Below are 7500 nucleotides of genomic sequence, written 5' to 3'. Positions count from 1 at the left end.
AGTAAATCTATCGCTGACATCGCTGTATTCTTCCTCTTCATAGAGACTTTTGTTTTCTCTACCAAAAATTATTCACGCTGGTTAGGGGGTACATGGCTTAAAAACACTGTTCAGAGGGGGACCATTATTTTTTAATTAATAATAATTTATACTCTTTATTGATCCCCAATTACACACAGGCCTGAAATACACACACACTCACTCACACACACACACACACACTCACTCACTCACACTCACACACACTCTCTCACACACACACACACACACACACACACACACACACTGAGGTCCTTTTACATGCACTAAGGGAGAGATGTCAGTGAGAGTGGGCTGCAACTGCTCAACAGGCGCCCTGAGCGGTTCGGTGCGTTGCTCAAGGGCACCTTGGCAGTGGCCAGGAGGTGAACTGGCACCTCTCCAGCTACCAGTCCAACCCTCCGGTTCCCAATCCAACTCCCTACAGACTGAGCTACTGCCACCCGAAATTGAAATAAGCTTGAGAACCAGTGGACTAGAGGACACCATCTCCCATCGAAAGACAATCTGTCATAATGTCACTAAAGCCGACCTTCCACCAAACGACTTTTCAAGCATTTCCACTGTCGCAGACTATTTTCCTCTATTGTAATGAAACCCTGAGAGTCTCGGTAGAGTCGGGGGATGGGGTCTCCCGTCGTCTCCGTCTTTTGGGTTCAATGGTGCTCTGCTAAGCGTGTGAGGTGGTCATACAACTCAGTCCCAGTCAGTCTTTCTCCCGTCTGGACGTTCAGACAAACTCAAACGTGTTTGATATTATCCTAAGAGTTAAAGGAGAAGTCTGCTGCTGGAAAAGAGAGAAAAAATGTGGCAACAATGACAAAAATATGTAAAAAATACTGTACGGCTGCAGCCCAAGGGGGGTTAGCTTCGCTTCAGAGCTTGATCCTCCTATGGCGCCATTTTGATGCTACAAAACGATCACCCGCCGTTAGCATCCCGTTAGCATCCCATTGACTGCCATTCATTTTGACGTCACTTTGACAGCAAATAACTTTACATCTGAAGCGTTTAAAGACTCTATTTGTCCGTTGTTTATTTCTAAAGAAACACGACAATGTATAAAAGGCTCCATTACCTTGTACCTCACGTTATGGCTCCGTAGCAGACGTTTTTATAACAATAGGCTAACGATTGGGTCATAACCACGAGACTTCCTGTCTCATAGTAGAGGAGTTACCGTATAGTACAGGAGAAGCTCTCAGGCAGTTTGGACTTCCATTAGCTGTTTAAGTGTAATGACTAATGTTAACTATCATTTTAGTGATCAATAATGAGCCTGTGTCTATGTTATCTCCTTACATATACCTACGCTCTCCGTCTCTGCTAGATTGGGAATGATTGAGATTTCTCTTGGCACAGCTACCAGAAGACTTCCAACTTTCAGACAGGTTGCTCACGTCACATCTACGTCTTCAAGCTCAGTTGGAGGCTGCTCAGTAACGCTCAGCCATCACCGGGAAAGAGCTTCTAATGTCCTTCACTGGTCTCCGTCCAGAGATACGGGATCTGTTGCTCCATTCTTATATACTGTCTATGCTGCAGCCTGGAGCCTCCTGTCTGGTGCGGTCGGGTTTCTACTTTTCAAAATAAAACATGGGCCGCTATGTCTTCGTACTTTGGTGTTTTGGGTGTTTAAGTGTGTAATAATATGTTATAAATATGCATTTCCATTCTATTCTAAGATGGTGCTATGGTAGTTTATTTGAAGGTTTTATGAATGTCTCCAGTGTGTGTATTATTTTATTATGAAAGCCTGTAAGTGCGCCTCATGCTGCTGCTGCCATAATCTCACATGAGCCTGGTTTATTCAATTATAAACCAAATAATGTCCCTGTCTGAAATCGGCAAGAGCAGAAAATCTGTTCCCAGCTTGATTAACTTTTTCAAAACAAATCTAGTTGTGGTTTGCAAATTGTGACCCTGTTAGAGCCCCAGTCTTTGCAAAATCTTCTAGTCTCAGACTAAAAACTCAATGAGATGGTGTCAGACTTTCACAGTCTTCCAGTGCATGGGAGGAAAGGTTATGCAATACATGAATAAATAAATAGATCTATAAATAAACTATTCTGAGCTGTATCTCTGTCCTGAGGGTACAAGACTGGGCAGTGTGTGAGTGGTGTCCGAGGCTATTTGCGTTCCCTGTTAGCTTAGTCCTTCTGTTGTAAACACAGATCAGTGGATCTGACTGCAGTCAGATTATTTTACTGGGCACTGATGTATGAGACTGTGATATGATGAGGTTGAGTATAGGATAAAGTATGGACTTCTCTAAGAGGCTGCCAGGTGTTTAAAGTGTCCATATTATGCTCATTTTCAGGTTCATAATTGTATTTTGAGATTGTACCAGAATAGGTTTACATGGTTTAATTTTCAAAAAACACCATATGTTTTGGTGTACTGCACATTGCTGCAGCTCCTCTTTTCACCCAACACGTTCTCACACTCATCTCGTAAAATATGGACGCTTGGCCAGGTGCCTTTGTCGTTCTTATTGACACTAAAAGTCTCCTTTAGAGCTATAAGTAAACGCGCTTGGTCGGGACTATTGCCGTCCCTTTAGCGCTATAAGTAAACGCGCTTGGTCGGGACTATTGCCGTCCCTTTAGCGCTTTTAGTTACCGCGCTTGGTCGGGACTATTGGCGTCCCTTTAGCGCTTTAAGTAAACGTGCTTGGTCGGGACTATTGACGTCCCTTTAGCGCTTTAAGTTACCGCGCTTGGTCGGGACTATTGGCGTCTCTTTAGCGCTATAAGTAAACGTGCTTGGTCAGGGACTATTGCCGTCCCTTTAGCGCTATAAGTAAACGTGCTTGGTCGGGACTATTGCCGTCCCTTTAGCGCTATAAGTAAACGTGCTTGGTCGGGACTATTGCCGTCCCTTTTGACGCAGTGATGTTAAGGAAAGGGTCGTGGGTGGGCTTACAGTTCCGTGACACGCGGGAAAAAAGAAAAAAACAACTATAGCAAGCGTGACAAGCAGGATGTGAACCCTGCTCTCCTGGGTGAAAGTCCTGTGTTTGACCCATCCACCCCCCCATACCAACCTCCTGATGTGGAAATTCTCCCTTACATACTACTCTCTAAATCCTCTCTAACTGCTGTTCTCCCCGGTGCGTTACACAAAGACGCTGAAAGACAGCTTTTTCTTCTCATCAGACGCTGACAGCCACTGTCCAAACGTCCTTATTTAACGAGTTCGGAATGAGAACGGGTTGTTTCACCCTGTGTCAAGTCTCTGTTTTAGCTACAGAGTGAGACCTCGCAACTTCTGCAACATCTTTGTTGTCAGTCGCACATGCTCAGTAGCTAGGTAAGGACTACATGCTCAGTAGCTAGGTAAGGACTACGCGCTCAGTAGCTAGGTAAGGACTACATGCTCAGTAGCTAGGTAAGGACTACAGGCTCAGTAGCTAGGTAAGGACTACACGCTCAGTAGCTAGGTAAGGACTACACGCTCAGTAGCTAGGTAAGGACTACACGCTCAGTAGCTAGGTAAGGACTACATGAGCTAGCTAGCTGTTTCTCCAACTTCAGTAGTACAAGGCAGGATTAGCTGGGAGACTTCTTCTAAACGAGGGCACGCTTCCAACTTTGTGTGGAATACCTGCAGAACAGGGACATGGAAGTAGTTCTAGTTTATTTTGTAGATTAGGGTGAACTAGTGTGTGTTGTAGCAGTGTTTTGCCATTGCAAACAAGCTAGCATGCTAACGGTTAGCCCCCTAGCCCCCTCATCTCAGCTAGTGACGTAGAAAGCCGTGCAGATGTTGACCAGCTGACCCGGAGACTGAAGGCAGGACACATTCAGAAACCATATCTCACTCAGAACAGCATGGATGTTTTTTTTCAAAGTGTGTATGCGTGGAAGCACCAGAGACACAAAATAACTCCCCAAATCCCAGAAAAAGTGTTTTTTTTCATAATATGGGCAATTTAATCTTGACAAACCGAGCCAACCCTGGTAGTAATTCCTGTTTCTGGACTCCTGGTCAGGTTTCTTCCGAGCGCCTCAGTTACTGTGTGTATTAATAAATGTCGCTGAGTGACTCAACAGACCTGACAGGGAGAAGGGATACACTCCCCCGCCAGGGCCTGACCACAACGTGACTCACCCCAGCCGCCCTACTTCCTGGTCCCGGAGAAAAAGAGACACTCTGCAGAGGAAGAGAGAGGCTAATTGTCTAGAGAGGCGCTGAAGGAGCAGAAATGACTGAACTCTAATTAGGACACGATTAAGGCTAACTCTCACAGCTGTAAAAATCCATTAACCTTTAATCGTACAGTTCATCACACACTTGAGGTCAGTGTGTGTGTGTATGTGTGAAGAGAGAGGTAAATCTATAAATGTGAAGGGAGAATGAAGCCATGTGGTGTGACAGGATACTATAATCATCTTGGGAGAAGAGACCGTCCTCTCCCCTTCACAGAAGGCTTGTATCATGTGGACGCGCCAACAGCGTTGTTGTCAATACTTTGACTTCCTCACGGGGGCGACAGAAACTCTGCGCTATAGCCTGAACCAAGTTGTTTTGGTGCCTAAAAATGACCAAACTGCGACCGTTTCACTACGTTAAAGACGCGTTTAACACCGCGACCGTTACGTTCTCTGGTTTTGATGGTTTTGAGGATGTGTATTTCCTGCCACCACTAGAGGCGCTCATTTATGAACCGCTCCTGTGGGTCGGATTAGAGGGGGGGGGGACAAACAACTCATATTGTCGTATGGTTTGGAGGACTTGTTGTGAGAAAACAATAGGGATCCTCCTATGGGGAGTCCAATGATACCTGTGTACCCTGAACCCCTAGCCAGTGTTTCTCAAATGGAGGTACATGTCCCCCTAGGGGTACTTTGGAGGACTGCAGGGGGTACGTGTCCCCCTAGGGGTACTTCGGAGGACTGCAGGGGGTATGTGTCCCCCTAGGGGTACTTCGGAGGACTGCAGGGGGTATGTGTCCCCCTAGGGGTACTTCGGAGGACTGCAGGGGGTATGTGTCCCCCTAGGGGTACTTCGGAGGACTGCAGGGGGTACGTGTCCCCCTAGGGGTACTTTGGGGGACTGCAGGGGTACCTTTCCCCCCAGGGTTACTTTGGAGGACTTCAGGGGATGCGTGTCCCCCCAGGGTTACTTTGGAGGACTTCAGAGTACGTGTCCCCCTAGGGGTACTTTGGGGGACTGCAGAGTACGTGTCCCCCTAGGGGTACTCTGGAGGACTGCAGGATGCGTGTCCCCTAGGGTTACTTTGGAGGACTGCAGAGTACGTGTCCCCCTAGGGGGTACTGGAGGACTGCAGAGTGCACGTGTCCCCCCAGGGTTACTTTGGAGGACTTCAGAGTGCAGTGTGCTAGGGGTACTGGGGGACTGCAGGGGAGTACGTGTCCCCCTGGGGGTACTCTGGAGGACTGCAGGGTACGTGTCCCCCAGGGTTACTTTGGAGGACTGCAGGGAGTACGTGTCCCCCCTAGGGTACTTTGGAGGACTGCAGAGTACGTGTCCCCCAGGGTTACTTTAGGAGGACTTCAGAGTGCGTGTCCCCCTAGGGGGTACTCTGGGGGGACTGCAGGGGTACGTGTCCCCCCTAGGGGTACTTTAGGAGGACTGCAGAGTACGTGTCCCCCTAGGGGGTACTCTGGAGGACTGCAGGGGGTACGTGTCCCCCTAGGGGGTACTTTGGAGGACTGCAGGGGTATGTGTTATAAATTATTTGCGCTGGTTAGGGGGGTACATGGCTTAAAAACACTGTTCAGAGGGGAACATTATTGAAAAAAGCTTGAGAACCAGTGATCCTAGACAACACTGTCGTGAGTGCGTCATCCTCCCAAAGCTCTGCACCTTTGGCCAAATGTGGTCAGCTTCTGTAAATATAAATGTAATATTGAATTGGTCACTCTGTAATTTAAACAAAAGCGGAGTAAAGTTCTATGTATATATTGTGCTTATTTCGTTGCGTTTAACATGCAATGACAATAAAGCATCTTATCCTTTATTTCTTAGTCTTGTTATGTATGTCTAAGTTATGGTAGGATTTCACAGTTTTTTCTTGATTGCTTTGACCTGCTTAAGAAACTGGGATCCACTCGGTTTTCATCTTCACTGTCTCAGCAGAGCAGAAGACACCTCTTGCAAATGTGTTAACCCTTTCTCATTGGATTGACACATTTCTCACCCACCCTTTAGCAGAACAGTTAACACGGATGTCATTCCAGCAGTCCAAACTCCATTGTTTTAGCTATGGTAACCAAACAGAAACCATCTGTTCCTAACTATTAGGAACTACCTCCATTAGTATGACATCACTGGAGCTCCTGTTTGACGCTCCTTCACACATATCTTCAACTAGCAATCAGTCTGCAGGTCTTAGAGGTGCAGCGTCTGTGTTGTTCTCTGCCAACATGGATGGAAGAGGTCTAAGGCAGATGAGTGAGAGAGGAAGAGGAAGAGGAAGAGGAGTGCGAGGTGGAGGTGGAGTATAGTTGGAAGGGCTCAGGTTTCTGATGAAATTCGGGCAACTGTTATTGATCACGTTATCAATCATGGTCATGTGGCCCCATCATCAAGACAGAAGAGGCGTAGTATCAATAGCAGCTATTTCTTATACTCTACAGTAATAGATGTTTATACTTTACTGTAACAGATGTTATTTTTGGTTTACATGTATTTTGTGTAATATTTACAGTATTTCAGTGTTCAGCCACAGTTTGAAAATAATAATCAATGGAATCAATAAAATGTGCATCAAAGCATTTCTGATTCTGGATCCAATTCTTTGCAAGAAGGTAAATATGACAACAAATGTCTCTGCATGAAAGCTGCGTCAGTAATAGACTACAGAGACAAGCAGTGGTGCACTGGTCCCCACTGAGAGCTGTATCTAGTATGATGGTGTCTACTGTGTAACGGTTGATTGGAAGAACTCAGACACTTGTTTGCAAGTTGTGTTGTTTGAAGGCAACATTTTCTTTTGTTGCATATTTTAAATGTCTTGGCACGGTTAGAGCCTTTTGCAAACACAAAATGTGTCATTTAGACCACGAGGGCCGCTGTTTGGGCCTGTGTGTTAACTGTGGAGTTTGAGTTGACTGCTGTGTCAAAGCAATCAAGAAAACCTGTAACATACAATGACTATAAAGCATCTTATCCTTTATTTCTTAGTCTTGTTAAAGTTATGGTAGGATTCACAGTTTTTCTTGATTGCTTTGACACAGCAGTCAACTCAAACTCCACAACAAAACAGTTAACACACAGGCCCAAACAGCGGCCCTCGTGGTCTAAATGACACATTTTGTGTTTGCAAAAGGCTCTAACCGTGCCAAGACATTTAAAATATGCAACAAAAGAAAATGTTGCCTTCAAACAACACAACTTGCAAACAAGTGTCTGAGTTCTTCCAATCAACCGTTACACAGTAGACACCATCATACTAAATACAGCTCTCAGTGGGAATCAGTGCACCACTGCTTG

This window comes from Sander vitreus, chromosome 1 (assembly GCF_031162955.1).
Source record: "Sander vitreus isolate 19-12246 chromosome 1, sanVit1, whole genome shotgun sequence".
NCBI classification, from domain to species: domain Eukaryota; kingdom Metazoa; phylum Chordata; class Actinopteri; order Perciformes; family Percidae; genus Sander; species Sander vitreus.
Note: the sequence above shows the minus strand (reverse complement) of the source record.